The sequence below is a fragment of the Canis lupus genome, chromosome 29 (genome assembly GCF_003254725.2).
Source record: "Canis lupus dingo isolate Sandy chromosome 29, ASM325472v2, whole genome shotgun sequence".
Classification (NCBI taxonomy): domain Eukaryota; kingdom Metazoa; phylum Chordata; class Mammalia; order Carnivora; family Canidae; genus Canis; species Canis lupus.
In genome coordinates, this window is record NC_064271.1 from 39,320,720 (window position 1) to 39,339,442 (window position 18,723).

An 18,723-nucleotide genomic window follows, 5' to 3' on the forward strand; every position below is an offset into this window, starting at 1 on the left:
ATAATGCGTGATGTGACCTACATGTGGAACCTTAAACAGACAAACAATCCAATTTCGTTAAAACAGAGAATAGAATGGCAGTTGCCAGGAGCTGGAGAGAGAGGGAAATGGTGTGACAGAGGCCAAGGGGTACAGACTTCCAGTCCTAAGAAGGCTAAGTTCTGAGGACCTGACGGATGCTTGGGGACTATAGTTCATACCACGGGATTGTGTACCTTGTAGTCGCTGAGAGTAGACCGTGAGCATTCTCGCCACAGGAAAGGGGGGGCGGTTAACTTGCAAGGTGATGCATGTGTCGTCAATCATCTTGACCTAGTAATCAAACCACAGCGTCTCTGGGTAAAAATCACCACGTTACACACTTTAAATATATGGTTATATTTGTCGATTACTCAATTAGAACATTAAATTTTTTTAATTTATTTTTTATTGGTGTTCAATTTACTAACATACAGTAGAACATTAAATTTTAAAAGAATCGATGTGCCAAACAAACACCGGATGCAGCCGGGGCTCACCGGATGTTTCAGCATTCAAGGGGACCTTAGATACCCTCAAGACCAGGGTCCTGATTGTGCTGAGAAGGAGAACAAGGCCGAGAAGTGAGCTGACTTGCGGAAGCCACGTGGTTGGTTAGGCCCGAGGCGGGGCCTGGGACCCAGAGCCCGTGGCACTGGCCTCTCCCATGGGAGTCTGTCGCACTGCCTGGCATTCCACCATCAGAGTTCCCTTCTGAATTAAGAAGCCCTGACTCCGCACCCGTAAGCGACTGGAGGGTCCTGCCACATGCTCTGAGGCCCCCGTCCTTCCCCTTTCATGCCGTCTTGTTGCTGCCGATGTAACTGTCCTGCCCTAGAACCAGGCCCTCTGAGGAGCCCTATCCGTGTGAAGAGCAGGTGTTATCTGCTTGCCATCGTATCCCAGGAATCTAGCACATGGTGGGACCTTAATAAATATTCACTGTTTGGAAAAAAAATGACTGGACCCCTGCATGCACAAGGGGCAATCGCCTCCTCATAGAACGGCCTTCGTCAGGCTACGCGCGGCTTGGCATCGGCGGCTACCTTCCTCCTCGGTGCTAGCTGAGACGAGGCGCCAGAGGAACGAGGATGGCTTGATGAGGAGGGTGGCCTTTTGAGGAGGGCGGGGTGAAGCAAGAATCCCAACAGATGTGTCAAGGTCCAGAGAACCTGACCCAGATCGAGCGGGGCAAGCTCAAGGGAATGGAGGCCTCCCGGGGACCCTCACACAGACCGCTTGGCCCCTGATGCCATGGAGGCCGCAGCCGTCCTGCCAAACCAGGGCCCGACCTCCCCAGGTCCCAGCAGGTGCTTTCCAGCCAGGAACTGTACAGTCATTGCTTGTGTCCTTCTTCTTCACCAAACACACCTTCTGAGCCATTAATTTTATTGCAGCGTGCAGGGAGCTTGCCAAGAACTTCCTGTAGCTTGTGAGTCACGGTCTCTGAGCACAGAACATCTCCCGAGGGAAGCCATGGCTGCAGGGCCCCGAGCCCTAAGGGGAGCTCTGCCCAAGGGAGCCCTGCTCCAAAAGCACCCTGGGAAGGCCCCGTCAGAGGTGCTGGGGTGAACCGATCAGGGTGCCGGGGAAACCGCACTGGGTGGCGGGGCCTGAAAGACCTCAGAGCAGACAGGAAGCTGGGCACTGACCTGGGGTGGGCAGCCTGACCTTCGTTCCCAGGAGCCCCTGACCGGGCTATCGAAGGAACCAAGTGAGAAAATGGATGAGATACTGTCCTGCAAGCTTTACGCACTGTTACCTCTAGACGTTGTGATTAAACAAAAGTCAGACATCGGACCTACAAGACATAATGTTCCCTGCCCCTCCCTTCTATCCCCTTTGAGTCCCACTCTGCAGGAAAGATGAATGAGGAGGGAGCACTCAGAATGTCTTGATTGTGAAGTCGAATTCAACTGGATGTGCTGCAGGTGAAGGGACACGGTCCCTTCACTACTGGGCAGCTTCAAAGACCCGTACAAGGGACACGGGAAGAAAGGGTGACATTCATGCCCGGGGCTGGTACCCACAGACACCTGCAAGCCAAATGCAGAAATTGCAGCCTGTTAAACAAAGCACATACTTACCGGGGGCGGGGGGTAGGGAGAGAAGGAAAAATAAATTAAATTATATATATTTTTTAAAAAGCAGCACATACTTGGCAGGGTTGCCGCTACATGTGGAGCATGCCTACTTGTTCTACTTTGAATCAATCAACAAATATTTATTGAGCGCCTGCTGTGTGCCAGAACTGTGTTGGACACGTGGTTTCCAGAAGCTCTCCAGGATCTTTTTCCCCGTTAGAACTCACGCACTCTGCAACTAAAGGCCGGCATGGCACATTAATATTCCCATCACTCCTCTGCCCCAGACGATGAGGCAACAGAGACGGTTCGGGAATTTACCTCCAACTCAAATGCTCTTGTTTTCCCAGTTTGCGATATATTTTTCTGCTCTCTGCTTTCTATAGAATCTGCTCTCTTCTGCTGCTTCTGTTCTGACTCTCACACGGCCACACACACACTCGGAGCTAACATCCTGACGATTGCAAGACACTTGGCTCCTGACGCTCTCAGTTTCCCCACCTGACAATTGGGCGTGTTGGAGAAGATAAACTCGGAGGGCCCTTGCAGGCCTGTCCTAGATGCTGAGGTCCCAAGCAGGCAGGTCTTCCTTTTTCAATGAGCAAAGGCAGCTCAAGGCAGGGAGAGGCACCGGGGCACGGGCGACGTCGAGAGCAGGGACGCTAAAGCTGTTGAGTTGCCAAGTTGCTCTGCTCTGAGCCCAGCATGTAACGGCCTCAATTACAAGAGGCTCTGAACACAATTCAGCTTGTCCAGAGCTAGAGGGGAACCAGGAGGCTGGGGGGGAGGAAGACCAGTGACTGATAAAAGGGTCAAAGTTCTTGAGGAAGCTGTTTTTCATGAGGCCTTTACCAAGAAGACTCTGGCCTGAAGCTGAGGTTAAGAAGAAGGATGGCTTCTCATCCCTCTTTGGACTGGACATCAGCCAGGCGGCTGATGCCTGGGCCCTTGGACGCCTCCTCCAAAGATAGGCCGTGGTAGCCCAGAACATGACCCACCTCCAACACCTGTAGCACAGCACAGAAAATACTCCAAACTGGGGCACCTGGGGGTGGGGGGGCTCAGTTAAGCATCTGACTCTTGGTGTCTTGGTGTCAGCTCAGGTCATGGTCTCGTGGGTTGTGGGATCAAGCCCTGTGTGGGGCTCTACACTCAGCGGAGTCTACAGGAGTCACTCGTTCTGCCTCTCCCCCAGTTTGTGTGTGCTCACACACACCTGCTCCCTCTCTCTCTCTTAAAAAAGGAAATAAATCTTAAAAAAATATATTTCCAAACTTGCCATAGCCTTCTCCAACCTCACCAGTCCTTAGAGCACCATTCTGAGAAACGGATAAAGGTATAAACAGAGAAGGAGAGAACAGCCCAGAATGACTAAGTTGATCTGCTTTAAAGTGCAAGGACTAAGCAACAAAGAAAATAACTCCTTCCTGGTGGAGGAAGCAGAAAAAAACCCAGCCAATAGCCCGAAAGAGAGACAGAGAGAGAGAACACAAAGAAAGAGGGATACCCCAGGAGGGGACAGCTGCTGTACTGTGCAATGTGGGGATGTGACACTCAAAAAGGATGATTTTGCTATGTATCATGACGTGTAATGTGTCTCCTCCAATGATTTCAATAAAAACTCAAAAGGCTTTACAAGACCTTCTTGAAGCTGGAAATGTTCCCCTGAATGTTGTCCTTTGCCAAGACTGTTGCAAAGGCATCCCGGTTGCCTTCCGGCGAGCAAGCTCTGGGAGAACACTACAGCCTGAGGTGACCTCAGATGTGTTATCTGCTGGGTTCATGGACATTGCATCAAGGAAAGGACCTGGGGTTTGAAGTCAAAAGACACTGGGTCCAATTACTAATTGCACAAAGGAATTATTCGGCCTCTCTGCTTCCCCATTTTGAAAATTAAAAAAAAGATGATGCTTTCCAAGCTGATAGTTTCTATGGGGTGGTCCTCCACCAGGAAGCCACGAAATCACACTGAGCTTTTCACAAGCACATGTGCCCATAAAAAGGAACAAAGTCCTGGCACATAGGCTACAACATGAATGAATCTCAAAAATATTACACTAAGTGAAAGAAGCCAGACACAAAAGACCACATATTGGTGATTCTGCCCACATGAAAGGCCTGGAAAAGGCAAATCTATACAAATAGGGAATAGATTCGTGGTTGCCGAGAGCTGGGGGATGAGCGTGGGGAATGATGGAAGAGGAACGAGGAGAGGGTGAGGGACATGATTTAATCTCAGATTGTGGTGAAGGCTGCACAACGAATACTAACAACCATTGAACTGTACGTACGCTCAAAATGGGTGGATTTTATGGCATATGACTTAGGTCTCAAAAATCCTTTTTAAAATTATGCACTGCCCCTCATCACCCCCTATGGCAGTCCTCGTGGGGGAGAGAGGGGAAGAATTCCCTCCGGGTGGTTCTTATCTATGCGTCCCCATAAGACTCATGGACACAAGCCTTTAGTCCTCGGACAGGGGTCCATGGGGCCAGCACCACCCTATGAACGCGGGATGGAAATTCTGAATCAGAGGCCCCACTGCAGAAGCACGATTGCGGCTTGAAACCAATGAGCATTTTAAGGTTCGAGAAGCAGCGCTGTCCCTGCAAACAATGAGACTCGTGCCCTTGCAAGGTCTTCTCTTTCGTCATGACTTCATCCTTTATGAAGCCAACATTTGCCAAGAAAAGTTCCTTCTCTGAGAACATTCTAGCCTTTCAGACCCAGGTAATGTGGGTGGGGGGATGGGGGGGCAGGCAAATACTCTTCTCCAAATAAGGTGATTCGTTATTGGCTGTCAACGACAGCTGTCACCACCACCAACCAACGTGGCCTGCCCGCCCCACAGCCTTGACCAGATGTTGAGCGAGGCGGCAACCAAGGCTGCAATCCCGGGCTTCGGAGGAATGTGGGCTCGCATCTCCCTTCCTGGATGGATATTAGGGAGTCCAGATGCCCACTTGCTGGAGCCCAGAGCCCTTCCCGCCACCTGTCATGTTGGTAAGCTGCCCCCCGGATGTTTCGCTCAGCAATCCCACTTAGCACAAATATCAGATGGTTGGCATTGCGTACCGCGGAATCACCGGGGCGCGAGCAACGTTTCCATCTTCTGATGCTGCAAAGCGAATGGTACAGCTGGGGCCTGGCTTCTCACTGCTCTGCTTCTGGCCTGAAGGACAAGCAGAAATTGGGTTTGGAGAGCTGCTCTGGGCAGCTTCTGGTAGTCGCCGGAGCTCAAGGCTGCCCCATCCCCCAAAAGATACTGGCATAGAAGGCTCACCTCTAATATCTATATAATAGGGACTTTTCCTTGCAGTTTTTATTTTAAAACATGAGAGATGTTATCTCAGTCATGTCAGAGGTTTTTGACAATTGCTAAACCACAAAACTGGTTGGAAAGCATCACGTCCTTTCTGTATGGCCCCGTCACATTAGGCAAGGCGTTTCTGCAGCCTGTGCTGCTCCGGTCCTCGGGGTGACAACCCAGCCCAAAGTTCCCAGCTGCCTTTCTTTGGTCTCACGGATATCTTCATTTTGATCTTTTTTTCTTTTCCCCCACATCAACACCACCTCCAAAACAGGAGTGGGAGAAGGTAAAGGTCACTAAAGCCAGGTTAGCTAGGCCTCTGTTGTTTGGGAGGCCTGGGGACAATAGTGGACAATGTTTCCATTTTCCCGGTGGTGCTCCTTGAGTCCAAGGATCAAAATCACGAGACAATTCAATCAAGGAGGATGGAAGAATTTTGAGCCAAATATTTTGAAAAATCAAATACTTTAGAAATTGATACAAAAGCACATGCACAAAAAAAAAAAAAAAAAAAAGCACATGCACCCTCTTTCCACCCGTGAGAAGCGTAAAGGATTTCCTAAACTCTGCCAAAGCGCAAAGAGCTTTTTCCGCATGTAGTGCCTCCCTTATGGTGGATGTGGAGGCGAGAGAAGAATGCACGTGGCATGGTCTCTGCGGCCCTCAGGCCAGGGCTGTGGAGACACCGCTGGGAAGGTGAAGAGAGGAGGGAGACCATCCGGAGCTGGGGCAGGCTAACCATGGCTGACCATCCGTGGACACCCGTGGGGCTGCTCCCAAGACAGCAGCCGGGGAGCTGCTTGAGGAGTTAAGGCCCTGGTGGTGTTCCCTGCACACCATGGAAAGGACGTGGGTCCCCTCACGGCTCCAGCTGCACGTCCCAAGACTTGAAGAGATACCCACCTGTACTATGCCACTGGATGAGGGCCAGGTCTTGCAGCCCACGCTCCCAGCCCTAAAGCGCCACTTCTTTTTTACTCTTTTAGCATTTTTATTAGTCTTTTCTTCAATGTCAATGTAGTTAACACACGGTGTTACATCAGTTTCAGGTGTACAAGATAGTGACTCAACAATTCCATACATTACTCCGGGCTCATCGCGGTAAGGGTGCTCTCAAGCTCATCACCTATTTCACCCATCTCCCTACCCACCTCCCCTCTGGTAACCACCAGTTGGTCCTCTAAAGAGTCTGGGTTTTGGTTGGTCTCTTTTTTTCTTTGTTTTGTTTCTGAAATTCCACATATGAGTGAAATCATAGGATATTTGTCTTTCTCTGACTTGTTTCACTCAGCATTATGCCCTCTGGATCCATCCATGTTGTTGCAAATGGCAAGATTTCATTCCCTTTTTGTGGCTGAGTAATACTCCACATCTATCTACCTATCCCTATGGATGGACACTTGGGCTGCTTCCATAGTTTGGCTACCTTAAATAACGCCGCAGTCAATATAGAGGTGCCTATATCATTTTGGTTTTTTTGTTTGTTTGTTTGTTTGTTTGTTTTTCTTTTTTTTTGCCTATATCATTTTGAATTATATTTTCATATTCTTTGGGTAAATATCCAGTGGTGGAATTATGGATCAGATGGTAGTTCTATTTCTTATTTTTTGAGGAACCTCCATACTGTTTTCCATAGTGGCTGCACCACTTTGCATTCCCACCAATAGTATGCAAGCGTTCCTTTTCCCCCACAACCTCACCAATACTTGTTGTTTCTTGTATTTTTTATTTTAACCACTCTGACAGGTGTGAGGTGATATCTCCTGGTGGTTTTGATTTCCATTTCCCTGATGATGAGTGATGATGAGTATTTGTTTCATGCGTCTGTTGGCTTTCTATAGGTCTGTCTTCTTTGGAGAAGTGTCTGTTCATGTCTTCCACCCTATCTTTTTAAAATGGATTATTTGGTTTTGGTGTTGAGTTGTGTAAATTCTTTCTATATTTTGGACGTTAACCCTATATCAAATATGTCATTTGCAAATACCTTCTCCCATTCAGTAGGTTGTCTTTCCATTTTATTGGAAGTTTCCTTTGCTGTGCAGAAGCTTTTTATTTTGATGTAGTCCCAATAATTAATTTTTGCTTTTATTTCCCTTGTCTTAGGAGGTTTATCCAACTAAAAGCCATTTCCAACAGAGTCTGACTCTACCACCACCTACATATCATTATGAACAGCAATATTCAACCTATCAGAATCAATCCCAGAGATCATAATGACCAAAAATTAAAAAAAAAAAACATATCCAAACCATGGCAGCCTTGTATAAAAAAATTTTTTTTTAAAGTTTAACTACATACTATCAAAACCACATGTCATCAAAAACCAGGTTCAGGTGATAGGTCCCACATTACATTTACCTTCCTATAAGAAAGATGGTACAATACAATCTGTACCTGTTAATATTATGTACCTGGCAGCCGAAACCCCTAACTCTGAAGCCAGACGACAGCTTGGTGATTTTGTTTTGCACATTGTCCTTTCTCCAAGGTTAAGTGGGTTTCGTGGCACATAACGCAGCTGAAAATTATTGTGGGGGAACATCTGTTGTATTCTCCTCGATGAAGGCAGGGAAAGGGTGTATGGATTAGTGACTACACTGTTTGTATGGGAAGTCTGATCCTTCCAACTTGGCCCGAAACAGAGTTCCAACTGGTCAGAACCAGACACATCAGAAACCTGGCTCTAATCAGACGTAATATAGCTGGGGGCCACCTCAACAGCACTTGGCAACTGACGGAGCCTTTGGCAGGTCCTGAGAGTCTCCTCTGAGCGACTCAGAATAGAAACAAAGTGTTTAACATATTGGAATTTGGGGAGAGATAATAAATTAAATGTCAGTATGATGGAGTAAGTAAAGGAACCTTACTGGGGTAAGTAGGTACTGATTGCAACTGGAGACGTGGGGAGAAAACGAATTGCACTTGGCAGCACGAAGAGAAATGACAAGATGTGTCAAGGTTAAAGAAAGATCTCTTTGATGTGGGGACTTGTGCTGGAGCCTGAAGGGGGGCTATCACCTGGGTAGGAAAGAGAGAGGAGCTTTAGGAGCTTAGAGTGGAGAATGAGTGATCCCCGCTGACGGAGAGAGTTAATGTTGGGGATAATGAGAAACTGGCTATGCGGATGGGACCAGACGGAGGAGGTTGGCTTTTGATCTTCTGCTTATGATGATGTGAAAAATTGTATCTTGCAGGCCAACTTCATTTGATAGGGAGCACCTGCCCGGGACGCTATGTCAAGGCTCTCAGGCAGCGCTTGGGCTTTTGAGAGAAGGGCCATGACGAGGTAGCAGTGTCCGCCCTGGGAGTCGGACAGGATGCGCAAGCCTCGCGTCTGCTGGCTTGGCCCTATAAGAAGGAGGGCCGCAAGAGCTTTGAAAGCAAAACTAACTCAGTGGGACGGTGTTGATATCAACATGCCTATTACAAGGGGAAATTTGCCCCTAAAATCTTACATTTCAAACTTTGTGTTGAATAAAGGACGCGACAGTGACTATTATCTTGGATTTACCTTGTTTATTGATTCGTCCAATAAGTCTCTCTGTGCGCCTACCAGAAGCTTGGCACTAGGAATCAACTATAGGCAGGATGAATGTTGCCGAGCTCCAGGAGTTCACAGTCTAGTAAGGGAGACACACAACTAAACCAATCTCCTGGACCACAGAGACGTAAACTGAGGCTACTGCACCATGGGCCGAAAATGGCCACCAACAGATAGCCACGACCCTGGACAAATCCCTGGAACCTGGGAATGTTCATTTACGTGACCAAAAAAAAAGGTCTTTGCAGATATAATTAAGTTAAGGATCTTGAGATGGGGAAATTAGTACAGATGATCTGCGTGGGCCCTACATGCAATCACACGGATCCTTATAAAAGGCAAAGCAGAGGGAGGTTTACCACACACAGGAGAGGAGAAGACAATGTGGCCATGGGGGCTGAGGCTGGAGTGATGCAGCCACGAGCCATCAGCCAGGGGATGGTGGCGGCCGTCAGAAGCTGGAAGCTGGAAGAGGCAAGGAAGGGACTCTCCCTTTCTGAGTCAGCAGGGCCCTGCCAATACTCAGATTTTGGCTCAGTATTACTGACTTTGGACTTTGGGCCTCTAGAACCGTGACCGAATAAATTTCTGTTTTTGATCCACAAAATTCATGACTATTTATCCGGAGAGCCATAAGGAACTAATACAGATTCCTTGGGAGCTCATAGTAGAGTAGCTCCTCCAGGGTTCCTGGGTCAAGTCTGGGAACCAATTCTGGCTAATTTAGGCAAAGGAAAAGATCTAGAAAAGCTGAAGGAAGCGGCTCACTAAGGCGGAAGCACTCCAGAAGGCTTCAAACACCAAGTGGGAGGACAATTCTTCCAACAGGCAACTGCTCCTGCCACTGGAAATAGGAAATGATTTCTGGCCATCTCTTCTTTCTCTGTGTCAGTCACTCACAATCCAAAATTCCAGAAAATAGAATCTGATTGGATGAGACTTGGACTGCCAAGGGGTGAGAGAGGAATCTGCCCCCATTGAGCTTCCCCCATGAGAAGAGGAAGGGATCCCACAAATACTACACATGAGGGAACTCTTCCCCCAATTCAGTAGGGTTCTGGATGTTAACAACCAGAAACAACAATAAAGGTTCATAGCAGGAGATACCTAATTCGCTCTTGGGAGGCTTTGGGGAAAAGTGATATTGAAGCTGAAACCTAAAGAATGAGTAGATGTTGGTCATGAGTGTTCATAGAACTAAGTCCCCCCACCCCACCCCGCAGCCCGGATATGTTGCTATCTCAGCCAATGGACACACTAAGCACTGACCAGCTCATCAGCATCCTCTCCCATCCTGACTTCTATTTCACCCCTGATTACCAAGGGATTTGGGAAGGAGAAAGGAGAATATGGGGTTCAAACCAAATTATCATGCCTGAGCCTTCCGGCCTTCACGGTACCTGCGTCCCCAGGACGTTAGCTTGGAATCCCCCATATATCCTGGCCCTGGGAGCACACGCCACCACGGCTACTACTAATGCGGTGTGTATTACATTGCTTAGCAACCCCTCACTGTTTGTGTGACGGACTCCTTGCCTGGACACAGGAATAAAAGCTTAGCTCTCTGGAGAATGTCACTGAGTCACAATCCTACTTTCATGAGATCAGGAAAGAACAAACATGATCTGTCTACGTGGTTGGCCACAGCGCCTCAGACAGAGCTCTGGGACCTTCAGGTGAGATGACTCAGAAGAGTCGGGGAGGGTAATGAGAATGAATGTGGATGACAAGTTTGAAGAACAGGCTAGGAGTAAATTTGATTAAAATGCTTCTTCTCAGGAGGCCGGATAAATCCAGTGAGGGGTTTCTGTCCGCCAGGGCACCAGAGATCAGGACGGCAGGGCGGAGATGGCCAGTAGAGTCAGTAAAATTTATGTCACGCACAATCGCCTGCCATTGTTCTTAAATTGGGCCTTCACACCTAGAGGTCTCCTGGGAAGATGTAATACTCGTGACCTCTGGGTAGGATTAAAACTGAATTTGCTGAATTTATTTAGCTAAAGCATAAATATTCCGACTGTTCACACATATCCTATGCTGCTTTGGCTATAAGCGAGCTTCTAAGCAGGCGATTCGCATTCCGAGCACCCCCTTGGCCCGGCTCGCCCTTGCCCTCACACCTCGTGTCGTCATCAAGGACGCGAAGTCAGAGAAGGGGGTCCAATGACCGTCGTGCCACTCGGTGGCCGGCACCACGAACGGCTCTCCAACTCCCACACTCCTCAGCTGCAAACGGGGCGACATAACAGTTATTCATAGGGCTGTTCCTGCACCTTAGTAAGGTGACGTCAATAAGGCACTCCTGGCTGCCCGGCACGCTCAGCACGCGGGGAGTGCTCACGTGGGCCTGGAGCCCGAGCCGGGCCACCCCCCTGGGAGCGTCTTCTCTGTGCAAGAGGGTCGGCGATGGTCTAACCGACCTCCTGAGCGTATCCGAGACGCGGCGTACGGAAAGGAGCTGGCACAGGACAGTCAACTGACATTCCTTAATCTGCAGCAACACCTCTTCTGTTCCTTCCCACTGCTCCCTTCCATGTGGACTTAGCTAATGCTCACGTCGCTGGGCTTATCTGGCTCTTTCCTCCAGAAAGACAAATTTCGCTACGTTACTAAGACTTTTATGAGCGACTTCAAGAGAAAGACCATTTCCTCTATAGCTTGGTGTCCCTGATGCCTGACACAAGGTAGATACACAACAAAGTTAAAATTAAATTTAAAAAGAGTTTCTCCTCTGTCCCTGACTTCTTGCCTTACACCACCTCCCGACAGAAGGAACCCCCATTCCACCTCACCCCACTCCCCCTCACTGCTCCTTGAGATTTTATTTATCAGTTTTATGTGACTGGAGGTAGGCTTAGAAAGCTCAATATTGATAATGAATACTGAATTCTGAAAATCACAGATCATTTCTTCTCCCATGAGTAGGATTAAGAAAATATTTCTAAGCCTCTTTCTTCAAACCGGTTAACTATTTAAACAATTATGTGAAGCTGGTGGGATTGGTGGGGGAGGGGATTCACGTAGCCCTAAAATATAGAAGTTGATCCATTAAGGCATGGAAAAACTGTATATATAAAAACTTCAATTCAATTAGTACAGGAGTAAATAGGACAAATAAATAAAGTAGTAAATAGTGCAAATAAAATAAGCGGTATACAGCGCACAAATAAATCAACTCCACATAGTAAGGGTGCATATTCAAAAACTATATACAGCCAAAAATGTTTAGAGATCGTTGACTTAAGTTGTGTATTTAATGCCACAGTTTTCCATTGATCTTATATCCAAAACTTATCATGACGTTTTAATTTCGTTCCTGTGGATGTGTAATTAGGGTCCACCACATGCAAACTCCGTATACGGCTTTCGAAGAAGGTCCACCGTCTTTATTACACTTATGGTGAGGAGAGAGAAGGGAAGGGAAGGGAGCAGAAAGGAAGGGACCAGGGGATTGAAAATCTTTTCATCTCAAGAGAAGAACTTCGTGCATCCTGCTAGCATTTCTACAGCGAACACCCACGCGCTAGCCGTTGTGGAACAGAAACAAACAGAACCCAGGCTTTGTCAGCCAAGGTGGATCAACACACAAACTGAACGGAGTCACCAGGGACCAGCTTTCTCCCCCCGGTAACACAATCTGTGGCAATACCTGATGCGCCAGATACCTGATGTTGGACCTGGCCAGGTACCTGATGTGCCCCCCTCTGCCTGCTGGCCTCTCCCGGCCTCTAACCTGCCCCTGGTCCTGGCACTTGGCTCCTGAAGTTGTTCGTAACGACCCGCCCTGTTGCCCTATTCCCTGCTCGTCCGTTCTTTAAGGGGGTGCTAGATCATGGCTGCCCCAAGACTGCCCCAGGCTCATGTTGGCAGGAGGCCATTGACTCAAATCGCCTAAACAGAGCAGTTACGTGAAACTCTCTTCTTAGAGGAATGGGTTTTTTTGTTCAGTATTAAATATTTTTAAAACTTCCTCCGTTTCATTATTGAGGTTTCTCATTCCCCTGTCCAGCCATACGGGCACAAGTTTCAGTGCAGTATCTACTGTCTACAGCTGCCCGGAGTGCAGTGTACACCCCACTTCCGTGGGCAGCTCTTGCCCCAACACCCAGGGCTACCCAAGGCCTATTAAGCTGGTTTCTATCATCTAGGAAGTATTCCCCTTCTGTTAGTTGAATAATCCTTTATTCATAAAACAGGTCATTAATGAGTCAGCCCCAGCCTTAATTGTTTGGGCAAGTCATGACTGACTAAGTCACTTCCCAGACTTGTGACCCAAGGGTTCAGTGCCAACAGCAGATAATTGCTTTCTCTATTTTGTCACTTCGGGGCCAAAGGCTTAGCCAGCTGGAATATAAAATTAACTAGTAACAGAGACAAAATATAACGACATCTTTCAATACAAATACGGTTTTTCATTTAAATGAAATTTCAAATTTTATGTTATTGTTAAAATGCTTACGACCCTTCGACACTTCACTGAGGCTCTTCTTAAGGACTTCCATATCTTCCCCTACCCAACCTCTTATATTTGGGTTCTCACTCTTCTAGAACATTTCCCCTCTCCTCTGACGCCTTGAAGCCTGAGCCATCTGATCCACTTGTCCAAACCTACCCAATGGCCAAGGTCTAATTCACGTCACACATCCTCCCGAAGCTTTTTTGCTGTTTGTAGCCCGTGTTGACCTTCATATTTGTAACAGCCTCGTGCACGGTCTGTCATTTAGTCCACTCTGTGCTGTTCTCCAATGATATGGGGAAGTCTTGGGTGAGCTGAATAATTATAAGCACATTTGCTTTCATCACACTATAAAACTCAACATTCAGTATCATACCGTTTACGAAGCTACATCCAATCAGCATATTTAAATCTTTGACCTTGAGGTTGCCTATTTCTGTGCTAATCAGAGGACATGGGCTACTACGCAAAGGCCTTGGTAAGAAGGAAAAACATTGTTCCTAGAAACAAAGCATGCCGGATTATTGAGCTCTTAACCTAAACCTCCATAATATATATATATATATATATGTATATGTATATATATAGTACTTTTTACACTTGATCTTAGCCAAAAGGCCGAGAAGCGATTTTATAGTACTTTTTAAGTTTTTAATTCCAGTTAGTTAACATACAGTGTTGCATTACTTTCAGATGTCCAATACAGTGACTCAACACTTCCACGCATCACCCGGTGCTCATCACCACCCTCCTTAGTCCCCACCACCTATTTAACCCATCCCCCCACCCACCTTCCCTCTAGTAATAATCAGTTTGCTCTTCTAGAATTAAGAGTCTGTTTCTTGCTTGCTTTCTCAATCCCTCTCTTATCTTTTTCCCTTTGCTTGTTTTTCTTTTATTTCTTAAATTCCACATGAGTAAAACATATATTTGTCTTTCTCTGACTTATTTCATTTAGCATTATCTCTAGCTCTATCCATGTCATTGCAAATGGCAAAATCTCATTCTTTTTGTAGCTGAGTAATATTATATGTATATATATATCTCACATCTTCTTTATCCACTCATCAGTGGATGGACTCTTGGGCTGCTTCCATATCTCGGCTATTGTAAATAATGCTGCTATAAATAGAGAGGTGAGCGTATTCCTTTGAATTAGTGTTCTTGTATTCGTTGGGTAAATATCCCACAGTGTGATTGCTGGACTATAAGGTAGCTCTATTTTGAGAAACCTTTTGAGGAACCTCCATATTGTTTTCCACAGTGGCTGCTCCAGTTTGCATCCCCACCAACAGTAAACAAGGCTTCCTTTTTCTCCACATCCCCACAAATGTCTGTTATTTCTTGTATTATGTTTCTAGCCATTCTGACATGTGTGAGGTGATATCTCATGGTTGTTTTTATTTGCATTTCTCTGATAATAAGTGATGAAGAGCATCTTTTCGTGTGTCTGTTGGCCATCTGTATGTCTCCTTTGGAGAAATGTCTGTTCATGTCTTCTGCCCATTTTTGCATTGGGTTATTTGTTTTTTGAGTGTTGAGTTGAATCCGTTCTTTATATATTTTGGATACTAGCGCTTGGACATGTCATTTGCAAATATCCCATTCTGTAGGTTGCTTTTTAGTTTGCTCTCTTTGCTGTGCAAAAGCTTTTTATTTTGATGTAATCCCAAAAGTTTTTGTTTCCCTTGCCTCAGGGACCTATCCAGAAAAAAGTTGCTATGGCCAATTTCAGGGAAATTATTGCCTATGCTCTCTTCTAGGATTTTTATGGTTTTAGGTCCCACATTTAGGTCTTTAATCCATTTGGGTTTTTTTCTTGTTTTTTTGTTGTTGTTGTTGTTGGTGGTGGTGGTGGTGGTGGTCTTTAATCCATTTTGAATTCATTTTTATGTATGGTGTAAGAAAGTGGCCTAGTTTCATTCTTTTGCATATAGCTGTCCAGTTTTCTCAACATCATTTGTTGAAGAGATTGTCTTTTTTTCCCATTAGATATCCCTTCCTGCTTTGTCAAAGATTAATTGACCATATAGTTGTGGATTTATGGTCTGAATTTTCTATTCTGTTCCATTGATCTATGTGTCTGTTTTTGTGCCAGTACCATAGTGTTTTGATTTCTGCAGCTTTGTAATATAACTTGAAGTCTGAAATTGTGATGCCTCTAGTTCTGCTTTTCTTTTTCAAGATTGCTTTGGCTATTCAGGGTCCTTTGTAGTTCCACACAAATTTTAGGATTGTTTGCTCTAGTTCTGTGAAAAATGCTATCAGTATTTTGATAGGGTTTCCATTCAATGTGCAGATTGCTTTGGGTAGCACAGACATTTTAACAATATTTGTCCTTTCAATCCATGAGCATGGACTGTCTTTCCATTTCTTTGTGTTGTCTTCAATTTCTTTCATCAGTATCTTAAAATTTTCAGAGTATAGCTTTCACCTCTTTGGTTAGATTTACTCCTAGGTATCTATTTATTTTAGGTACAATTGTAAATGGGATTTGTTTTCTTAATTTCTCTTTTGCTGCTTCATTATTGGTGAATAGAAATGCAACAGATATCTGTACATTGATTTTATGCAACTTTATGGCAACTTTACTGAATTCACTAAACCTCCCTATATATTAATAACACAGTTCATTGAACTTTTTCATTTTTAAAAAAGAGTACAGGGATCCCTGGGTGGCGCAGCGGTTTCGCGCCTACCTTTGGCCCAGGGCGCGATCCTGGAGACCCGGGATCGAATCCCACGTCGGGCTCCCAGTGCATGGAGCCTGCTTCTCCCTCTGCCTGTGTCTCTGCCTCTCTCTCTCTCTCTGTGTGACTATCATAAATAAATAAAAAAAATAAAAAAAAAAAAGAGTACAAAAGGTTATAATACCTGCCATGTTTATTTCAGATTAAGTTTTAGAGAAATACAGTGTTATAGGCATACTGGAAGTTCTTTTTTTCCCAGTCCCATTACTCTACCTTCCTAGCCATTACCAACTAATATCATAAATTTGTATGTATCCTGACTACATAGTTTATGTTCATTATACATACACTCACACTCAAACACACACACACAGTGGTGCTCTATTACATTAGCTGCCTCTAATGAGCCACACCTCCTGAATTTCACCCCATTCAATAGACACCCTCCCTAGAGCTTGAGCTGGTCTGTGAGTGGTGGGACTGACCTGGGCCAGTTCCATGCCTAGACTTTAAAAATTCATGGCTGCTTCTACTTTGGTACTTTTGGGATCCCTGACCTGCCATGTAAGAAATGCAGCTTATGTGAGAGACCATATGTAGAGTCCACACGTAAAGGCTACAGAGGAATGAGAAGTCCTAAAACTGCAGGAAAAAGAGAAAAATCCAGCTGCCCTGGGTGCCACTGACCCCCAGCTCCAGATGACCTGCCAGACACCAAGTGGCTAGTAAAACCAGCAAAACTATCCAGCTGAGTTGAGCCCAAATTGCAAAATTTTAGGCCAAAAACAATTTTTTGTTGACTTAAGCCATAAATTCTAGGGGGGTCTGTTACAAAGCAATAGATAATCGAAGCATGTATTCATAAACAATGTATGGTAATATTTTATGAGAGTTTTTAAAATTTAACATGAATGCCATCACTGTTCATAATATTCTTTGTTTTTTCTTAGTATTATGCTTTTAGGTTTATTACTATTAAAACCATAGATCTAATTTTTTCATTTTAATTCCTGTCTATTCCATTTTATGAGTAATACAACTTGTTTAAAATATTGGGTTGTTCCCAATTTTCCTCCATTGCAAACAGAGAAGCAACAGACATCCTCATGAAAGTCTCCTGTGTTTATATGAGAGAATTTCTCTAATTTAAATACCTCAATATTATTAAAGATTTTCCATGCACCAATATTATCCCCATTTTACTAATGAGGAACCTGAGGCTTAGAGAATTTAAGTGACTAGCTTAAAGTCACACAGCAAATAAGTCACAGAACTAGGATTTACATAGGTTTACTTGACTATAGAGCCCACATCTTTAACCTCCATACTGTTCTGTATACAAGTGTCTTATGGACCTATGTCTGTTGATTTTGTTTCTCCACCAGAATTAGAAATCCTTTGAGGGCTTATAATTATAATATAATTTATAATAATAATAGATTATTATGACTTCATAGCTTAATAACCACTTATAATGTAACTACCATGTGCCAGATGTTGTGCATAACATTTAAAATATTATTTAATTTCATTTCATCCTCACACAACCTGATGATTTAGGCACTATTCCCATTTTACAAACAAGGAAACTGAAGCACAGTGAATTTCAATAGCCTACAGAGAGTCACACAGATAGACAATGGCCAAGATAGGAGCAAACCCAAGTTTTATAAGGCTGAAATCTTATCCAAGTTGGAGGAGGGAGGCTCTTAAAAAAATAGAATTCAAGTGTAGAAATACAAAAGAAGAATGAAAGTGAATATTCAGAATAAAGCAGCAACCACTCCTAATTATTTAACTCTTAGATATGCAAGTCCCTTTCTTCTGAAATAGATTTAGACAATTCCCCTGGAAGGCTTATAAAGAAAACATGTCCTGGTTGCTGCTGGCTTTCCCTCACCATCTAGAACACTCTGCAACTCCCTTCACTCACAAAGCCTAAGCAAGGGAGGGGCTCTGAGGCTGAATTAACTCATGACAAACCTGCCTCCAGGCAGACCTGGGATTTAACCTGGGTCTAGCCTTCTCCAAAGCCCATCCTAGGCACCCTTTTTGGATTCACATAGTCCAAAGGGCCCGGCACTGGTCCTCAGTACGTATTAGGGAGCCATGCTCTTATATGCTGCCCACCTCAGTCATTTTTCCTCATCTTACACAATTAATTTTCTTCACAGTATCTATCATTAACTGCAACTATCTTACTTGTGAATTTTGTTTATTGTCTGTTTATCCCACTAGAACACACAGGCCATAGGATGAGAGACCTTGTCTGTGTTTGTACCACACCGTATCCTCAATATCTACCATAGTGCCTAGGCCTCATTTACAGTATCAGTGAACATCTATTGGATAAATGAGTAAACAAATGCTAGCTAAATGAATAAATTAAAATTCTTTTGGATTAAGATAGCTTAAAGCTTAGAGAAGTCATACAGAAAAAAAATTTATAACAGAGTTCGCAATATTTGAAATGAATTCATGTAATCGCCTTAAAAACAAATTCATATTTTGCACAAATCATGCATTGTATTAAGCTCATGTTCTTATGAAAATGTTAAATATTTAAATCCCAGGTACAATCCACAGTTCTTGAGCAAGAGTTATTCTTCTTTAGTAATTATAAG

At 44.8% G+C, this 18,723-nt stretch overlaps 1 long non-coding RNA gene and 1 pseudogene across 1 annotated transcript; both read right to left on the reverse strand.

Annotated features, from left to right (window-relative positions):
- Positions 1-213: 213 nt before the first annotated feature.
- On the reverse strand, positions 214-16,228 carry LOC125754004 (uncharacterized). Its single transcript, XR_007407158.1, has 3 exons — positions 16,109-16,228; positions 5,178-5,274; positions 214-312 (listed from the first exon to the last, which is right to left on the reverse strand). It is a non-coding gene; the product is annotated as an uncharacterized LOC125754004 (long non-coding RNA).
- Positions 13,934-14,039, reverse strand: LOC112650853 (U2 spliceosomal RNA; annotated as a pseudogene).
- Positions 16,229-18,723: the final 2,495 nt, after the last annotated feature.